The sequence below is a fragment of the Monodon monoceros genome, unplaced genomic scaffold, assembly GCF_005190385.1.
Source record: "Monodon monoceros isolate NGI ecotype Baffin Bay Population unplaced genomic scaffold, NGI_Narwhal_1 Super_Scaffold_11, whole genome shotgun sequence".
Taxonomy (NCBI): Eukaryota; Metazoa; Chordata; class Mammalia; order Artiodactyla; family Monodontidae; genus Monodon; species Monodon monoceros.
In genome coordinates, this window is record NW_021703767.1 from 74303438 (window position 1) to 74323324 (window position 19887).

At 46.2% G+C, this 19887-nt stretch overlaps 2 long non-coding RNA genes across 2 annotated transcripts; both read left to right on the forward strand.

Moving 5' to 3' along the window:
* The first annotated feature begins 3798 nt into the window (after positions 1-3798).
* On the forward strand, positions 3799-11144 carry LOC114891089. The gene is made up of 2 exons (XR_003792414.1): positions 3799-3878; positions 10289-11144. It is a non-coding gene; the product is annotated as an uncharacterized LOC114891089 (long non-coding RNA).
* A 2332-nt stretch (positions 11145-13476) lies between these two features.
* Positions 13477-15929, forward strand: LOC114891088. The gene is made up of 2 exons (XR_003792413.1): positions 13477-14506; positions 15504-15929. It is a non-coding gene; the product is annotated as an uncharacterized LOC114891088 (long non-coding RNA).
* The last annotated feature ends 3958 nt before the right edge of the window (positions 15930-19887 follow it).

The following is a 19887-nucleotide window of genomic DNA, read 5'->3' on the forward strand; positions in this document are numbered from 1 at the left end:
TTCATACAAGCATTTTTCATTCACTTGCCTTACGTCTCTGATAGGTTGACAGCAGGACTGCTGCAGGTCACTTTCACTCTGGGACCAGGATGATGGAGTGGTAGACTGGGAATATGGCCAGTCTTGTGGCAGACGAAGAAGAGTGCATGATAAACCTCGAGCTGGCTCTAGAATCTTCTGCCTGGAAGTGATGGGTGCCTTTCCTGCTCATTTCACTGGCCAGGGCAAATCACATGGCCAAGGTCAATGGCAATGAGGAAGAGAAAGATCAGCTTTTCCCAGGGAAGGGCAGTGAATGTTTATGAACCACAGTAAGGCAAGCCACAGGTGCTGCAGGAACAGCTCCTCTGTCTGCTGAAAAGATGCATAGCTTCCTCTACCACTTCTCACCCAGGGAAGATTGCTGCTCATCCAGGTTTTCTTGAAACCCTTAGCATTCAATTCTCCAGGGATTGTGCTATCTGCATTTTTTGAGTATACCCTACTCGTTATCCTGTACTATGCAGGCCTCCCATCCCTGCTCATTCCCCATCCCCCAGGAAAAAACCATCGGGTTATAGTTTCATGCCATTTTCTGGTAGAGCTGCTGTTGGGACTATACTTTCCAAACACAACCTACATTGAGCGTCTCCAGTCTAGTTATTTTCACAGCAGCTGTGGGAAGAACACTTTGCTCCTTCCTCTGTTTGCAGAGGCTCTGAGGAAATGGTCAAAGGCTTGGCCCTGAAGTCAAGATGGAATCATCTACGGATCCCAAAAGTCTTCAACAATTAAGGCGGAATAGGTCTTAAAGAGGTGGAGTGCAGCTTCCGTGAATCTAATGGTCCATAGATGAAATGCAAGGTTCTGTAAGTTTCTTAAATTGTAAGTATAACTGAGGGAGAGTATATGTCCAGTGGCTGTGCATTTTCTGGGGCCAGGAATCATAGCTTACATCTAATTCTCAAAGAATCTGTGAATCCAAGAAGATTAAGAACCATGGAATCTCAACCATGTACCAAATGGATTGATTCTAATGTATTAGCTAACTTCCTCGAAAGCCTTTTCCCTATACGTTGGTTTTGTTTCAATGAGTTAATTTCTCTAGTATCACAACCTACTCTGGGAGAAAGAAATAGTCTTTGGAAAGTTACACTGACTTTCAAAGCCAGGAAGGTATCCTTTGGTGCATTCCTACCCCAGCAATTATTGCCCTTCCAGTGCCTGCAGAGCTCCCTCCAGCCTTCCCTTTAGTCTCCATGGGGACTCATTAGGTTTCTAATAGCCAAGTGGGAAGACTTACAGCTCTGGCTTACCAGAAGGCCTTGTTTTGGGAATTTCACAGACAGTGCAGCTTCTCTCTTGTAAGGAAATTTACACCCCACGATGCAGAATAGGGAATGACTATGGCAGATGACAATAATAGGATTGCATCAATATTATATGCTTGCCAGCCAAAGAACCAATGTTTTAACAGCACAGGTTATTTATTCTCCTTTATGAAGCTAGTTGGATGTGAATAGTATTTCCTTTTTACTGATAAGGAAACATAGGGTCAATATTTTATTAGCCTCTTGGAGCAGAGATTCTTAACAGGGTCCTTGGATGGGACTTCAGGGGTCTGTGAACCCCTGAAATGACCTGCAAAGACAAGAATAAATTTGTATGCGCATTCGGGAGGGGAGGAGAGAGGGAGGAGCATGAGATTTTCATCAAATTCTACAAAGTTCTGTGACTGTACAAAGTTCAAAACCACTCCCCTAGGGCTTCTATTCTCGTAAAATAACTGGCAGATTAGCCTAATCTTAACGTTCAGCCCTATCTTTGTGAGGTTATTTCCCCCCTTGGTTGCTGACCTCCACGACAGTGAAAAAACTAGAAAGCAAGAACAATCGTGGACGAGTCATATTTAGATAAGTTTCTCTTACCTACCTCTCTTCTGGAAAGTTTAAAATCTTACTTCTACCCATGATCATCCCACGTATGTTAGAGTCCCAAAGACAGAGTGGAAAGAAACCTTAAAAATCATCAGGATTCATGGATGGGAAAACTGAAGCTTAGAACTGAGGCTTAATCACACTCACATAATAAATCAGTGATCAAGTGAATGTTCATTCCTTTCTGAGAAATCAACTCCCATCTCAGTTGGAAACCCCTTGCCAATATTTTTAAACAAATGCCAATTCAATAAGATTCATTTTTCTTAACATTATGTAAATGAGGCAAAGGAGACTGAGTGGCCTTCTGTCCAGGGTGTAGGAAGTGAAGCCTGTCTGGGGCTACACGCTCCCTTGGGACACGTTGTGGTGTCAGAAAAGAGTTCTGGAAGAAGGAGGCCCTTGTCCATTTCTGTTTCATGAGTGAGCCCCTTCTCTTGGCCACAGCTGGAGGCGTGGCTCCCGACCCACTTCCCCCCGGAGAGGGAGCAGAGCGTTAAACCAAAGTGCATCTCCCCAGGACGCCTGACAGGTTCTGCTCTCCCAGAGCTGCCATCAGAACCTCCTTTCCTCCCCAGCCTTGCTTCCCACTGAGGGAAACGTTGACTTTTCCAGGTTAAATGTTCCGAGTCAAATAGTCCCTCCCGTGAGAAGCAGAACCATGGTCAGGTCAGGGGACCAGAGAGGCCGTGAGCTGATGCTGTTAAAGTGTGCCGGGTTTGATCTTTAAAGATATTTAAATGTCTTTCTGCCCCAGAGGCAAACTTTGTTCTGGCTGGAGGGACCCTGGACCTCTCTAACCTCCATGAGGGGTAAAGTCTGGTGTTAATGTCACTAGTGAGCCGTCAGTCACAGAAACTGGCCATGCCCCGGTGTCTTCCAAGCGGACCTAACAGTGTTTCTTCAGAGAGACCTTTGATAAGACACTTCAGAAATGTAGTGATTCATAAGAAAGATGTTATTTCCTACAGACTAGGAAAGTTGGAGGATGCTTTAAGATATTATTCACTCATTAGACAGACAGATGAGGAAACCAGAAAGGGGCAGCTTCCTGAGGGTCCAGAGCCAGGAGGTAGTAGCGCTGGGCGGGAGACTTGGGTCTTGTGACTGAGCTATGTGCTTCAGGCTGCTCTCCACATCACAACTTTCTGTCTTCCTTCCTACTCAGACAGTCTTCCTTAAACTTCAATCTCCAAATTGTACCGATGGTTCATTTGTGGGACCCCAAGGCAAATTTCAAGAACTAAAGAATGCAGATCAAAAGATTTGCCGAGGGCTACCCTGGTGGCGCAGTGGTTGAGAGCGCGCCTGCCGATGCAGGGGGCGCGCGTTCGTGCCCCGGACCGGGAGGATCCCACATGCGGCGGAGCGGCTGGGCCCGTGAGCCATGGCCGCTGAGCCTGCGCGTCCGGAGCCTGTGCTCCGCAACGGGAGAGGCCACAGCAGTGAGAGGCCCGCTTACCGCAAAAAAAAAAAAAAAAAAAAAAGATTTGCCGAATAGCATCTAAGAGACTTTTGAACACACTCTCATTGAGTGGAGAGGGCTGCATCCCGTCCTTGCAATCAGGATAGTGCACAGACCCTAGCCCTTCTGCTTCTACATCCTCTACAAGCCCAGAGCCCAGGGATCCTACTAGGACATGGCCGCAGCCAGCTATCCATCCACACACGTGTCCAAGGCCACTTGTGTGGGAACCCGTTCTCATCACCTCTGCCTCCGGAGACTTCAGATGACACCTCCCCATTCTCCCTTCCCCTGCTCCAGCCCCTCTCCGGTCGTGCGGGAGCCAAAGGGGATTTGTGCAAACAGGCACAGGCCCAAGCCCAACCCAGGCCTGAGGAACTTGACCTGAAGCAAGAGGATAACCCAGGACAACACACTCAGCTCCCCGGACGAGGAGGGGTGGCCCGGCAGCCGGAAAGAAAACTCCTGGACTTTTTATTGAATCCATAAAACAAAAGGTGAAGGGGTTCTGGGGAGGGGAGGAACGTCCGATGATTTATGGCGCTGGTGTGCAGAGGAGGAGAGCAGGGAACTCTGTCCAGCTCGGCGGGCGGCGTGTGATTCATTTCCCCCGGGGCCGCGGGGCCGGGCGGGCGGGCGCAGGCAGCCTGGGGCAGCCGCACACCCAGCGCTCGTTTATTTACGGTGGTTTATCAGCGGCTGCGCGCGGCGATAAAGTTTATGAAAAGAGGCGGCGGCTCCGGCCGCCGGCCCGGCCCGCGCTCCTTTCCCACACTGATTAGGATCGAGCAGGGCTTTGGAAGCTGTAGTTAAGGATCTCGGGTGCCCGGAGCCGCGTCTCCCCCTTCCTGCCCCGCCCGCCCGCCGGCTGCCCGGCTGCTGCCCCGCGTGGGAGCCGAGGTCAGGGTTGCGGCCGCGGCCCGGCCCGGGCGGGGGAGGGGAGAACCGCCCCGCGCGGGAGGGGGAAAGGGAGCGCCCTGGCCAGGGATGCTGGCAAGGAAGAGAAAAATACCATTCAAATAAAAATGCGCAATCCCCGTGTTAAGAGGTAGAAGAGGGATGATGGGGATTTTTCTCCCCTGGAAGTGTGGTGTATTCTCATCCCCTGCGCTTACTTTTTTAGATCTTTCTCCATCATTTCACCTACGTTGTTTTGTCTTTGCATTTGGACTTCAACTTTTCTTTTCCTTTTCATGAGCATATTTTGTTCGTCCCTTCAAGATAGTTATTGAACACCTACTTTGCAGGACACCTCTAAGCATGGGGGTTTTGGCGTGGGGGGAGATTCAAATATGAAGAGGGCGGTCCTGTCCCTCAAAGTTCTCATGTCCACAGGGACAGACAGTCCAGTAAAGTGTAACAGCAGCCCTGGGACTATACGTAGCAGACACTGAGGCCGGCAGGAAGGCAGGTGCCGCTCTAATGCCTTGGCGGCATTAACTTGTTTACCGGGTCAGAGCGACTTTAGGAGGGAGGTGCCATTATTATGCTATTTTACATAAGGTAAAACTATGGCCCAGAGAGGGCCAGTGGCTTGCTTGAGATGACTCAGAAGTCAGTGGCTGAGCCGGGATTTGAACCCAGGCAGAAAGGCCCCGGAGCCTGGGCACCTAACCTCGAAATCTCCCTGACACTCTAGAATAGATAGGGAGCAATGGGAGTGCAGCAGTCTGATGGCCTATCCTTCCTGGGAAAGACGGTAGACAGTGGACTGTCTGCAGGTGGGGCGGGCATCATGAGGGTTGGGCTCAAATAGTAGGTTTTCACAAGACAGGCATGATGGCCAGAGGAAGGCAGTTTTAAACAGAAAGAACTTCTTCTGCTGTCCTGAGTTCTCCAGGCCCAGCTCCTTTCACCTTCCATTTTGTATTTTCTCCAAGGAATGGGAGAGCAGTAGTGCAGAACCTTCATACTGCGTGAAAAGAAGGTCACCTTCCCAGGCCATTTCCTTGATCTGGAAGGCTCTATCTGCAACTGCTGTAATCCTAACAGTTTTCAAGTCTGAAGTGTCATCCCCTCCTGAAAGCTCTCCTGGCGGCTCCTTATTTTCCTGCCAATGACTGAAAGCAATCCTTCCTCCTCCTGTCTCTCACGCTTGCCTGTATGCAGTAAAGCTCGTGGGTTTGGCCTCCATCTGTCCTTCTTACTAGACTGTGAACTCCTGGAGGGCACTGGGATATTCCTTCCCTTCTCACCTGCTTCTGCCCCAGGCCTGGTTTAATATCCTGCACATATGAGGTTCTTACTAACTGCATTTGGTGAATAAATGAGGGAGAGAGAGAAAGCATCTGATCTCATAGGTGTCTCATTTACCCCTCGATGGATTTCATAATCAAGCAAGCTAAAAATGGAGATATGTGTCCCCACCAGAGAAGGTCTGGACCAACTCTGCCAAGAGAACACAAAGGCAGAGTCACCCAAACCCCGAGTCCCTTAAAATCCCTCCAGACTGGGAGTAGGATTAGTCCTGGAGCCTGGGCATAGCAGGAAGTCTTGTTGCCCCAGTTATGGGGAAAGGGCTGTGAGGGACCGGAGCCAGGCACTTCATTGCGTAATCCGTCTTGATTTCAGTGAGGTTTTCCATGGGGCCAGTGGCATGGTGGTGGACATTTGACTCCAAAGGGTAAGGCATAACTACGGGCACCTGTCAGCACCACTGCTAAGGGGGTCAGGGCTGCCTCTCATTCTTTGTTGTATTTTTGTTTGTTTAGAACCAGCTTTTTAAAAATTTAATTGGAAAAGTACCACATGCACATGATTTAAATTTGAAGTGATTCAAAAGGGTATACAATGAAAATTCTGCCTCCAGCATAGACTCCTCAACTCATCACCTCCCTCCCCAGGGGCAGCCATCGTTAAGAGTTTCTTTTCCTGAGATGCTGTGTGCACATATATACAATATTTTTGTATTTTTTCATGATGACTTAATGAGGTTATTGTGGACATACTCAGTGCACTTGCAGGTGTTGGTGATGTTGGTACGGTTGTTGACACCCTGGAAAAGAAGTTTAATGTTCACTGAGCTTGAGAACTGGAGAACTAGTCTTGTCCATTCTGAGTGATGTTGAGTAATAAAAACCGTGTAGTAGGGCTTCCCTGGTGGCGCAGTGGTTGAGAGTCCGCCTGCCGATGCAGGGGACATGGGTTCGTGCCCCGGTCTAGGAAGATCCCATGTGCCACGGAGTGGCTGGGACCGTGAGCCATGGCCACTGGGCCTGCGCGTCAGGAGCCTGTGCTCCGCAACGGGAGAGGCCACAACAGTGAGAGGCCTGCGTACCGCAAACAAAACAAAACAAAAAACAAACAAACAAACAAACAAAAAAAACTGTGTAGTAGCAAAATGTAGATATCTCAAATACTATACGGAAGAAGACTGATCTGGCCCATGGGTAGTGGAGAAAGGATCCAAAGAGGCATGGTTGGCCACAGGGCAGGAAGTGTTAGGCCATCTCTAGCAAGTACCAGTATGCTGTCAATCAGGGTGGATCCTAAGGAGTATAACTGATGGAAACCAGCAAATTATTTACTAGGTAGGTTCTCATTAAAGTATTTACAAATCTCCTGTTATTTGTACTCTGTTATAGACTGGTAGGAGGGAGAGTCACAGAAGTGAATAAGGTAACTTCTAGTTAAATAACGAGGACCAGAATGCACTCATATGACATTAAAATAAAGATGCCCTCCATAGACTGGTTGACAGAACTGGCATCCTTTAATCTAGACAAGAAAGGGACAAAAGGTAACAATTATATAAGTACCTGGTAAAGGAAGCTGAGCACCCCATGCCTCACTGCCCGAGTGTGACTTCTTAGTGGCACTCTACCCTAACGTACCTAGGGCAAGGGATCTCCGGCTCTCTGCACAGCCTAAGAGCCCCAGGGCCTGCTCCTGATGGCTGCCCCTAGGCACGCTGCAGCCAGAGCTCTGGGGAATGAGGAAGAAGGTTCTTTGCTCATCTCCCCTCCGTGTGACATTCCAGTAGCGTGGCCCCAAAGCTCTACTGTCTGCACTCTGTTCCCATAAAACTCCAACAAAATTGTCTTTTCCGTTTTCCCTTCTGGTCCTGATGCTCTTGATAAAACTCAGATATGAGTCGGAAACGTGTTTAACCAAGGCGTACTTGGGATGAATTGCTTCCAATGAACAAGACTGTCCTCCAGGGTCAACCCGGGCCCCCTCAGGTCTCCTTTGCCCTAGAACGCCCTCCCTCCCAGGAGCCCCTTGGTCCCTCATGCAGTTGTCAGATGTGCTTGGACACGTCAGACTCCAGCTCAGGCGCAAACTAGGACCTAGATTCCCCCTAATAATAACTAGCAAGTGCTTGGTTGTTTTGATGAAAGATCCTGCTAATTGTTCTATAAGGAAGGTCAAATAAGAGGCTGTGGATATAAACGACGGCAGGAAAGATTTTAGAGAGTGAAAAAGGAGGATTTCTTATATCAGGATGATAGGAAGGAAAGTTATTTCAATCTCTCTAGGGAAAAGTCTGCAGTCTTTCTTGAATTGTTCAGGAATAGGAGTCCTAGTTCTTTCCAAGCCAAGACCTTTAAAATCGAATAATAGTGGCTTTCCCCCTAATTCAGGTAATGTAATTTCTCCATGTAAATTTTTTTCCATGCATTTTTCTTACGTCTTAAACCTTTAGCACCTGCAGGCAACAAAACTAATGAACAAGTAGTAAACAGATATGAATGGGGAAACTTGAAAACCACCGATCCTGCTGAGTTTGTTGCTTTTTCTAAAGAACATGAGTGCTTGTGGTTTTATACTGCCTGCCCATAATGTAGCCATATTTTCTGCTATTAAAGTGGTTCCTAGTTCATGGATGGAATGAAACAGACCATTAATCCAGGGTGTTCCTGGAAGAGCCTCATATTTCAGGAGGCATACCACGACTTTTCACCTTTTCATCCTCCACCACTTGAGTACACTTGAGCTTCGCTATTGTCCACTCTTGAGTATTAGTTTCCGTTCCTTCCCCCTGCCCACCTCTCTCCACCTCTGCTGTTTCACATCATGGCCCAGACTGACTCCCCTCCTCTGCCAGGCTAAAGATAACGTCTCCATCTGGGATATCACCCACAGGCTAAATTTATTCTCAGAGGTGAGTTGGGGCTATCCTGTCCAGTGACTCCAGGCAAACATCTAAGCCCTCAAGGCTGTATGTCATTGAAAGAGATGAAAGGAGCTTGGGAAGGGGAAGGGACCCCTGGGGAGAGAGGGGGAGGGGTAGGAAGGAAAGATGAAGGGGGAGATTCATAGGAAGCTGGCAAAGGGACTTCAGAGAAAGGGTGACACACCGTGACACTGTGACTACAGCATAAGCTCAGTTAGTCTGAAGGATTTGACTGCCCCCAGCAAAGATTCCATTTCTGTCAGTTATAATATTACCGTAATACAACACTCAGAGGGAAAAGCCCAGTGCTAATTAGGGCTCAAGAAGTCAGTGGACTTGATGTACAGAATGGGGTGTTTAGTTTTATGATATGGCTATGGGTTACATGAGAGACTAATAAAAGAACTCCATAAAATGTGGCTTGGAGCAATGGGGTTGCAGCCTCTGCCAGAGGGTCAGCCCTGTTCAGAAGTTGTTTTAGATCAGGGCTGATGTCTAGCTGGTATGGCCGTTCTGGTTCGTATTACTGAGTGGTCAGTAAGTGCCAGACAGTGTTCCTGGAACTGGAGATGCTACAGTTATCTGGAAGTGGTTCCGCTCTGAGAGACTGTCCAGTCCATTGGGGCCAGAACTAGGTAATCAAGGAGACCAGGGGAATCAGGGGTGGCTGAGCTTTGCTTCTGAAGCCCATTCCTGGCCTGAGTGTATCTTAGGTGGGGGCCATCCTGGGTGACTCTTGGTGAGAAGCTTCTGTCTGTGGTTCTGCTTTGCCCCCACAGGTTACTAATAGCCTGGTGGGTCCGCTGAGAGCATGGAGTTCCCAAGAGGGGCTCTCATTGTACAGACATAGAGGTGGAGAGAGGCCAAGGACTGCTTGCCATCTCCCTCCTTACACTCTAAAATTGCTTGTAAGCATCAAACATTTTATGATGTATTTCGCTGAATTAACAGTTGAACAGAATAATTCTTTAACCTTTCATAAGAGAGAAATATTAGACAATCTGGATAGGAAAAAAGAAGATAATAAAAATTATAAATTCACCATCTAGAGACAACAATTTAGCGTTTGTTCATGCAAACTTTTTTTTTTTGGATGCACAGGCTCAGAGGCCATGGCTCACGGGCCCAGCCGCTCTGCGGCATGTGGGATCTTCCCGGACGGGGGCACGAACCCGTGTCCCCTGCATCGGCAGGCGGACTCTCAACCACTGTGCCACCAGGGAAGCCCTCATGCAAACTTTTTTTCTGGATGTATTTCCTATTTCTACAGATGAGGGAGATACATACACACATACATACACATATGTATGTACTTTGGAATCTGCCTTTTTCACTCACTTTCCCAATGAGTGCAATTTTAAAGTAAATCCAATTATTCAAAAATATTTAATTAATGCACACAACTTTGAAGGACTTCCCCCCCAAAATCCAGCAAGAACAAAGAGCTTAATCGTCTTAGAAGTAAATGAGGCACTTGCCAGGGATAGCAGATCAAATTTTTCCTGTTTTTACATTAAGACATGGGATGGAAATTTTCATATGATGGTGCCCTGGCTGCCGTTGACTCTCAGTTCCAACTTGGTGTTCTCCTGATGAGGCAACCAATGGAAATGATGGGGGCGGAGCCTGGAGGAGCAAGGGCAGGTGAGGCTCTGTTAGAGACTTGGGGAAGGGAGTCAGGGCAAGGCTTTCTCCCCTTTGAGCCAGTGGATGAAGAGATTGGGGATGAGGCTCTAATTGAGGTGGGTCCTGGGCTACATCAGCACTCATGACCGGCCCCCCTCCCACCAGGTTGCTGAGGATAAGCTGAACCTGGAGACACAGTGGAACTGAGAGGTTTGCTCCCTCCTGGTGCCATGATTGAGACCGACTCCCTATATGCAACTACTTACAGGACTAATGTCACCTAAGGAATTCACAGAGCTGGCCCTGAGTTTCAAAGAACAGATAGAAAAAAAATAAGTGTGCATCTAAGAGGGATCAGGGGGCACAGAGGGAGAGGAACCCACCAAACAGCTAGAATGTCAGCCTGAGCAGAAGTAACAAGGACCTTCAAACACAGTAGAAAAGGAAAACAAAGACTTCCTGGAACTAAACATATTTTTAATGAAACTCCTAACTGGATGAATTAAATCAGGAGATGGACTTGACAGATCAAATGCAAGAGCATCCTATACCCAGAACAAAAATACAAAGAGATGGAAATCATGAGGGCAAAATCAGAAACCTGAAGGCTGGACCCAGGAGACCTAAGATGTCAGTAATAGGAATTCTGGGAGGAGGAGAAAAATAAACACATGAAGGAGAGGGAATAATTAGACAAATGACATATGATTACTTCCCCGAGTGAAGAAGACTCGGGTCTGAGTCTTTGGTTTAAAAAGAACTCATGGGGTCACTAGGACTGAAAGCCACACACCTAAGCCCATCCAGATAAAATTCTTGAACAGCAGGTGTAAAGAGAACCTCTTGCCCCCTTCACTACAAAGAGGAAAACATTAATTACAAAAGAAAAGAAAAGAAAAGAGGTGGGTGTCATGTTTCTCACTTACCATAATGGGAACTTGAAGACATCTACAAAACACTGGAGCAAGCCAAAATACTTCTTGCTGGTCAGGGTAAAAAAAAAAAAAAAAAAAAAGAAAAATCACCCAGATATCCAGGCAATGGTCTGAGAAAAATACTCTAGAAAGAACCGTAAGCAAATGAAAAAATGAACTGAAGCAGATAACTCAAGACAAGAGAAGGTGAAGAAGAGAGAATCTGGTGGTGGGCAATTGGGCCTCACAATCTCTCTGTCTCTTTGTCTCTGTCTTTTCCTCTCTTTCTGAGGCAGTTGCAACAGAGGCCTCTGCTCAACCCAAGGGGAACTTTGGAGCTGGGGTTGTTCTGAGTTGAGATGGATCTGGCTTTTTCACCCTAGTAGTTGCATAGAGGGTGCCCCCGGGAAGGGAGCAGGCCTGGGGTTTGGCAGCTTCTTTCAGCTTCAGGCAATTCCTGGAGAGAGAGAGACTTAGCTGTGAGCTGTCAGCAGCCAACACTCCTTCAGCTGGGGGCTGGGATGGGCGTAGCCCCCAGCATCCCTCACAATGCATGCATGGTGCCATTTATGTAAAATGATGTGTATCAATACATACTTAGGCTGGGGAATGTTTAATAATCAGCTCTTGGGGAGGTGGGGGCTGGTGTGTGTGTGTAGGGGTTTTCCGATTTGTAGCCTCTGTTGATTCTTGTGGTATAAATACTCCTATCATGGCTGATCTCAAACTACCAATGTGATGGGACTGCAGAGGGACCTGGGACCAGACCCAGCAGCTGCCCAGGAGGTTCAGGGAAGGGGAGGGGAGGACAGAAGGAGCAGCAGTCACAGCATCTTATATGGTGGGAGTGCTCTGATACTGGGAGTTTTTCTCTGTTTGCCTCATTTTTTCTATTTGGTCACCTTTCTAACCCTTGTCCCTACAGTCCACTTCGGTAGGTTGGTATTCTTTGCAGGCAGTATTCTAGAAGAAATCTCAAGCCCTTGTTCTCACCAAGGCCCACGTGACCATCAAAACTCAAGGCTGCTTCTTGGTGGGCGGTGCTGGGGATGGAGTTGAGACGGTGTGGAGGGGTTGGCAGACCTCCTCTGAAAGGGGCCCGTGGTACATATTTTTGGCTTTGTGGGACCTATGGTCTCTGTTGCAACAACGAATCCCCTGCAGGACATAGTCTGCTGACTCTTGCTGTACATGATACCATTGTGTCATAAACCTCACTGAAGTGTTAATTATGGCTATTTCAAAGGCCCCAGAGGAAAGAGCCCCTTCACTCTAAACCAACCAACGAGTTCAGACCAACCAACGCAGAGGAGGGATTTAGGCCTTGGGGGAGGTTTTGTGGTTTAGCCGCCTTCTCCAGGAATGTGTTTTAACTTCTGTTCTCCAGGGTTAAATAAAATGAGGAAAAGAGAATGCCTGGGTTAAAAAACAAAAAATAAACTGACAAACAAAAAAATCCCAAACCCCTCAAAAACCAAAACCCCAATTCTACTCACAAACTCTTTATTTATTAGGATCCTGTTAATTTTGGATTTGGAAAAATAGACCTGGGAAGGAGGCAGGTCCTCCCCACAGCACTAGCTCTGAAGGAAGGTACCGTAGACAGATCAACAGAGTAAACCAAGCCTGGCAGCCAGAGCCTTCATAGGGCTAAGACATCTTCCTCAGCTTTCTAGGATTATTTGAATGTTAATATGAAATCTATGTCTATTTATAAAAGTGAATCATGTAGGACCTTTTTTTGGGCAACACTTGATGAATACCTCTAGCATGTTGGTGTAGATACTAAGCTACGGTTTTCCAAATATATTTGGGGCAAGTCTCTTTTCCCCCGGCTTCAAGTTTTCCATCTTTGAGTATTTACAATGTCTTGGACAGCCTTGTGAATTTTTGTGACTGTATTAATGCGGATTCTTAAATTTCACCCAAACAATTAAGCCCCTCTACTCAAAAGAACTGCCTTTGACTCCTGACCAGTCCTTGCCTTGTAACTCCATGAGGTGGACAGCATGACAGGTGAGTTCTATTTTGGCTTTTGGTTTGTCTTAGAATGTGTGTTTGTGTGTGTGTGTGTGTGTGTGTGTGTGTGTGTTTATAGTTTGGTGGTGAAAAAGTTCTTCTGTAGTAGAAAGTCCTTGCCTTATCATTACTTTGCTGATTTTCCCCTGGTGACCAGGAAGCTCAGAGCTGAATTTAGGGTCCATAGAATCCCACCCTGGTTCTGTTGCAATGATCTTTCGGTAATTCTCAGTCTTTTTGGGTTCACAGATCTCTATGGGAATTTGATGGAAGCAAAGAGGAATCCCTCAGGAAGCGTTCCTATCTGCCCACAAAACATAGGCAGAGAGTGGATTCTGATCATTCCCTTTGGAACTCTTCACCTACCATATTTTACATTTTATTTGTGTTACTTTCTGGTGCCCCCAGTGCTGACGCACCCAGGACTTCAAGGAACAGAGGAGGTGCTGACAAGTGTTGGAAGGGTTTCTTTGTTCTCATGCAAAGGGGCGAGAGGTAGTCAACGCTTTCTACCTCAAGAGTATTTCTCCAGGAACGTTATCACAACTTAGTCCTGTAGTACACGGGGAAAGCACCGGACTAAATTAAAGCCCTGGTTTTATCACTAGCTAGTTCTGAACTTAAACAGATCCTTTCACTTCAGTGAGCCTCCATTTCCTTAACTGTAAACTGAGAGCCCTACCCAGGCCAGTGGGAGATTAAGGGAAAGACTCTCTGTTGGAAGAGCTGGCTACTCTGTAAAGTGTGGTGCAGATGACTGGTTCCTTGGGATCCTCCCTAACCGGCACTCAGTTAAACCAGGACCAAGGGGTGGGACACGCAGAGGCCATCACCTTGCCTTGTACAGTGATGGCCACTGACTGATGACCCAGCAGTCCTGGGCCTCCATTTGTTCCTTCCCGATCCAGGAAAAAGATGAACATTTAAGGAGGCTCTAACATGACTGAAATGAGCAGGTGGAAACTGATAGACCAGTGAGGGGCCTGGGCCCTGTCTCTGGGATGCCCAGGAGAAATGCCAGTCTCTCCCACAGATCACCCCTCCCCCTCCTCCACACTTGCACAGTTACACCTCCTTGCAGCTCCAATGCAAGAACCAGCCCTACCACAGCCCCTTCCCTGACTGTGTTCTTTTTTTCTTCTGCAGGCCACGGGATTCTTGCCCATAGGATTCCAGTAGCATTTACTGCTTGTTCTGTTTATCTGTTACTAAAGCTAAATTCAGTAGTCTTCTGAGTACTTACCACGTAGAAGGCTTTGCTCTGATCAGAATCCTATATTGCTTGATTCATCATTTTCAGATTGTTCATCTCTATATGTGTTGTACCCCTTACGGAATGGGATCACTTGTGATACATGCATCCTCCAACCATCCAGCACATTGGAGTTGACAGCTAAATGTCCATGCTTAAGTCAACTCCCCCTGGCTACAGCTCTGGTATAACATAGTGGTGAGTCAAACACATAATTATAAAAGTTATACATACCCAGCTTAAAGAGTTTGGGAATATATAAAATATAAATTTACTTAGAATCCTACCATCCAGTGATAACTTCTATTAATATTTTAGTACATTTTATTTTAACCTTCTTTTATCTATGTATTTATCAAATAAGGAACCATCTATGTGCAAAGTTTTACACTTCACATTTTCCCACGCCATTACAAATTTTGAAAACATAATGCTGTATAAGATTCCATTACAGTGATGAGCCATCTAATTTATCAATTTCCTTATTAGACACGTAGACTGCCATCAAGTTTTCCACTATTACAAAACTTATTGTAATGAGAACTTTTTGTACATATGTCTACATGTCTTCATGCCTACATCTCTGATTATTTCCCTTCAATGTGTTCACAGAATTTAAATTACTACTCAAAGGGTACAGAACTTCTAGTTATTGGTTTGTATTACCAGATTGTTGTCAGAAAGGATTATCCTTTCTATCCCATCAGCAGAGAAGAATGCCTGGTTTATTATTCCTACACTAACATTAATTATCTTTTTCAACATTTACAAATTTGATTAGCGCAGATGAGTTTCAGTTTTGCCTTTCCATATTTCTTTGATCATTAGTGAGCTTAAACATTTTAATATATTTATGAGAAACATTATTGCTTCTCTGAATTATCTGTTGATGTTTTTGACCATTTAAAAAAATGAAGTGTTAGTATTTTTCCTATTGGTGTGCTACAGATGCATTACTGAAGGTTTTAAAAACCATTTTAAAATCAACTGAATATTTTTTTTATTTTTTTATGCCACATCATCCACGGCCACCTTAGAAGAAAGACCAATTCCAGACACAAAGAGCAGTTCCTTCAGTTATTTTGGGTTATTGAATCATTCCCTCTTTGCATAAAGAATGCATAAGAAAATGTGAGTGCAGTTTTTTCCTCAACACACTTGCTTTCCATTAAGTGGATCTTTTGTACTGAAACAGATTTACAGACCCACCAAACCAGAGGATGCCGCTGGCAGAAAGATGAGCCTGGTCTGGTGTTAATGCAAGAAGATCCCTGTGGTACAGACGCAAGATGTTGGACCGTACGCAGAATTTTCTACCTCTGCCTTCTTTCCTTCCTTGTTCCTTTCTTTTTACTTTTTTATAACTGTAAGGTGTCAGGAATGGCTTGACTCGTTAGACGATACATATTTTTCAGAAAGTCTCCATTTTTTACATCTCCCTCAGGTAATATAGATTCCTGAAAGCATTGAAAGAATAAAGACATTTTTTGAAATCCATTCATAAGATGCGCAAGAGGAATTCATCACAGAAACTTCAATCAATCTTAAAAAAAAAACAAAAAAAACAGGCTTCAACAACTCCCTTGAGATAGGTGTTAGTATTATCTTGATTTTACTTATAGAAGAGGCTTAGAGAAATTAAGCAATTTGCTCAAGGTCAACAGCCAGGAGAGCAACGACACCAAAACTTGGACCCAGTTCTGCTGATGCCAAAGTACCAGTTCCAATCTATACTACTCCGCTAAGCTAGTTAGTTATAGTTCTTAATTACATGTGATCAGAAAGCTCTAGTTACAGCCTTTATACGTGATCAGAAAGCTTGTGTCAGATCTATGAGGCAGGTGCTGTAGGAAACTGGGCACAGTGTTGGGACATCTGACGAAGTATTGGACCGTGGAGCCAGGAGAGTCAGCAAATTCGTGAATGAGAGAGAATCTTTAATGGGGGTCAGGGTGACCATCTTTCTGGCGAAAGGGCAAAAGGGAAAATTGGACAAACTGGTATAGAAAGACAAGGGATGGTTAGAGAAGGAATCAAGGTGGTTTCTCTTCTTCCTCAAAGACTCTAGGGGCTCCACGTTTGAGTCTGTTTCAGAATAATTGTGAAAAGCTGTGGAGTTTCTAGGACGATGGGGGAAGAAGAGTTGGCCCCAGGAAGATGGAATTGAGCCAGGTGAGGCTCTATCAAGGTGTAGAAAGGAGGACCCAGGAGCAGGGAGCTGGGCTTCGGGAATGGTGGGGCTTGAAGGCGGAAGGCACAGCAATAGGGGAATGGATGCTCCTTTCTCATGAGCTGTGTGATGAATTGTTCTCTTAATCAAGTTCCCATCATAACTGCAAACAGTGCTCTCAAGAACTGGGACGTAGAAGACGGGAAAGAGTGCTTTCTGGTTTGGTGCAGCAGATCCTCTAAGACAGTGGCTTTCATGCTTTTTTGGATTATGACTCACAGCAAGGAGTACCTTTTCTCTCATAAGCCAGTGACATATACATATCTATGAAACTGAAGCAAAATTTCATGGGACAATGCTTACCCTTACTATGCAAGATACATGCTGGTATTTTCTATTCTCTTCTGTTTCATTTGAGCAAAATTGCTGGCACCTCTCACGAAACTGATTTCTCAATCCTTGAAAGGGTCATGACTTACTGAGTGAAAAATCAGTTCTGAGTTGCACCATGTGTCAACAAACAGAATGTCCACAGAAGCCATCCTTCGGTTCTTACAAACCACAATCAACAGCATGGAAGTAGTTGCATGCAGAATTTTTTCCAAGGCAAAGAGATAAAAAAGCAAGGTTTTAATTCTGGTTAGCCTGTGTCCTTATAGCCTGCAACTAACTTCCATTGCAGTGGATTTTCAGATTGTCCAGAATGTGATTCTGTAAGGGGGGATTGGAAACATGTTCTGAATATGTGCAGAAGTTTCCTGAGTACCATTTCAGTTCAGTCGTGCTAAGCCTGAGATAGGGCGTCATCCCTCGCAAGCTTCCCAGGACCCCTTGGCTGTGCACACAAAGAGAACCCAGCTTTTCTTGTTTGGGCCTTTGCTCCTTCCTATTTGATTGAATCTGAAGAGGAACTGTTTGCCTTAGGCCGTACATCCTGAATCACAATCAGGATGCTGCTGGCACAGAAAAGCTGCTCCCACCCTTGCCTGAAATAACTGAACAGGGAAATAGAGTTAGTTCCTCCCATCCCCAGCCTTAAAGAAAGAGGCTCACAATTTATGGTGTGCTGGCAATACATCAGAAGTCAGTTCAGTCACTTACAGTAAAATCAAGGAGGGCAGAACAATGAATATAAAGTGAGATTAAAACACCTCATTAAGGGACAAATTGTTCAGTGGACCCCAGAATAACGATGCTTTGGTCTTTGTTAGCCAGACTCCAGTGGCCTTCAGAGATGCTTCCTTGTCTATAGGATATGAAAAAAGGTATAAAACCACATCCTCAGCTTTTTCAATTCTTCAACAAATATGCTTTATTCAAACTATCTATCAGGGACAGTGCTACTAGGATATATGGGTTCCCTAGGGCTGCTGTAACAAATTACTATAAACTGGAGGGCTTTTTTTTTTTCTTAAATTTAATTTTATTTTTGGCTGTGTTGGGTCTTCATTGCTGCATGCAGGCTTTCTCTAGTTGTGGCGAGCAGGGGCTACTCTTTGTTGCGGTGCATGGGCTTCTCACTGCGGTGGCTTCTCTTGTTGTGGAGAATGGGCTCTAGGCGTGGGGGCTTCAGTAGTTGTGGCACGTGGGCTCTAGGTGCGTGGGCTTCAGTAGTTGTGGCGCACCGGCTTAGTTGCTCCGCGGCATGTGGGATCTTCCCGGACCAGGGATCAAACCCGTGTCCCCTGCGCTGGCAGGAGGATTCTTAACCACTGCGCCACCAGGGGAGTCCTAAACCTGGGGGCTTTAAACAACAGGAATTTATTCCCTCGTAGTTGTGGAGGCCAAAAGCCTGAAATCAAGGCATTGTCAGAGCTGCTCTCCCTTCAAAGGCTCTAGAGGAGAATCTTTCCTTGTGTCGTCCAGCTTGGTGGTCCTTGCATTCCTTGGCTTGTGGCTGCATCACTCTAACCTCTGCCTCCAGCTTCATGTGGCTTTCTCCTCCTTCTGTGTGTCTCTCCTTTACGTGTTTCTTATAAGGACACTCACTTGTCATTGGACTTAGGGTCCACCGACCTGGATAATTCAGGCCGATCTCATCTGGAGATCTTTAATTATATTTGCAAAGACCCTTGTTTTTCCAAGTAAGGTCTCATTCATAGGTACTGATGGGGTTAGGACATGGCCATATCTTTTGGAGGGCCACCATTCAACCCACTATACAGAGGATACAAAGTTGAAAAGGACAGGGTTGTTTTTCTCAAGGAGCTCAGTCTAGTGGGGGAGGCACTAGTTATATAACCATGTCAAAAGGATAACCACAGACAGAGCTGTGTTCCATGGGCTGAGGGGATCTTACGCGTTTGTACTGGGAGTTGATGTGGAGGTTATAGTGGGGCAGGGAGGGAGTGGTTTTGTTTTTGACTTTTAACTTTTGAACTCTACAATTTTCTGGCATCTAGAAATCACTATAAAATAAGTCCAGTCTGAATGGAGAGGATTAATAGCAGCAGAGCCAGGTCTTTTGGGTCTGGCTGAGTTCAGCCAACCCTGCTGGTTGTCTGGAGGTTTGGGAGAGTGGGCAGGAGAACGAGGGAAAGACGAAGCCCAGGAATTGGTTGGGATTGTTGATGGCTACGTTGCTGGCAGGTGAGGAGTAAGACACCATGAAATGGGTTATTGGCTTTCTCTGTGGTGGAGAAGGAAAAGAGGGGCATCTGTGTCTGCCGCCCAGCCCAAGTCAGAGCATGTGGGCTCTGGTGGGGGGATGCCACAGGCCAAGGCAGCTGCTCCACTGAGGTCTTCTTCTCTCCAAGGCCTTGGGCCAAATGATCTGCCTGGGCCTGGCGCGGAGGAGGAGGGCAGCTACTGCCTCTAGACGTGCTGGGGACCAAAATAGAGGTGGTTTGCACATTTCTCTTTTGGGGACAGCGTTTTTACAATCTTTGCAGATTATCACCTCCAGGTCTCTATGCTCTCCTGGGACTTCACCTTCTTTGTGATTATTAAAAAAATTCTTGTAATAGATATTATGGAATTATTGTTAATATGCTTGGGTGTAATACACTTGTTATGAAGAAGAACATCTTTATTCTTTTTTTTTTTTTTTTGCGGTACGCGGGCCTCTCACTGCTGTGGCCCCTCCCGCCGCGGAGCACAAACTCCGGACGCGCAGGCTCAGCGGCCATGGCTCACGGGCCCAGCCGCTCCGCGGCATGTGGGATCTTCCCGTTCCGGGGCACGAACCCGTGTCCCCTGTATCGGCAGGTGGACTCTCAACCACTGCGCCACCAGGGAAGCCCCAGAACATCTTTATTCTTAAAGAGCACATACTGAAGTATTTATGGGGGTGTTATTAATGTTGACAGTTTCCAATATTTCGGTGAAAATGTAGATAGAGAAACCTAATATCACAAAAATGTTAAGAATTGCTAAGTCTACGTGGGAGGTATGTGGATGTTCATTGCTC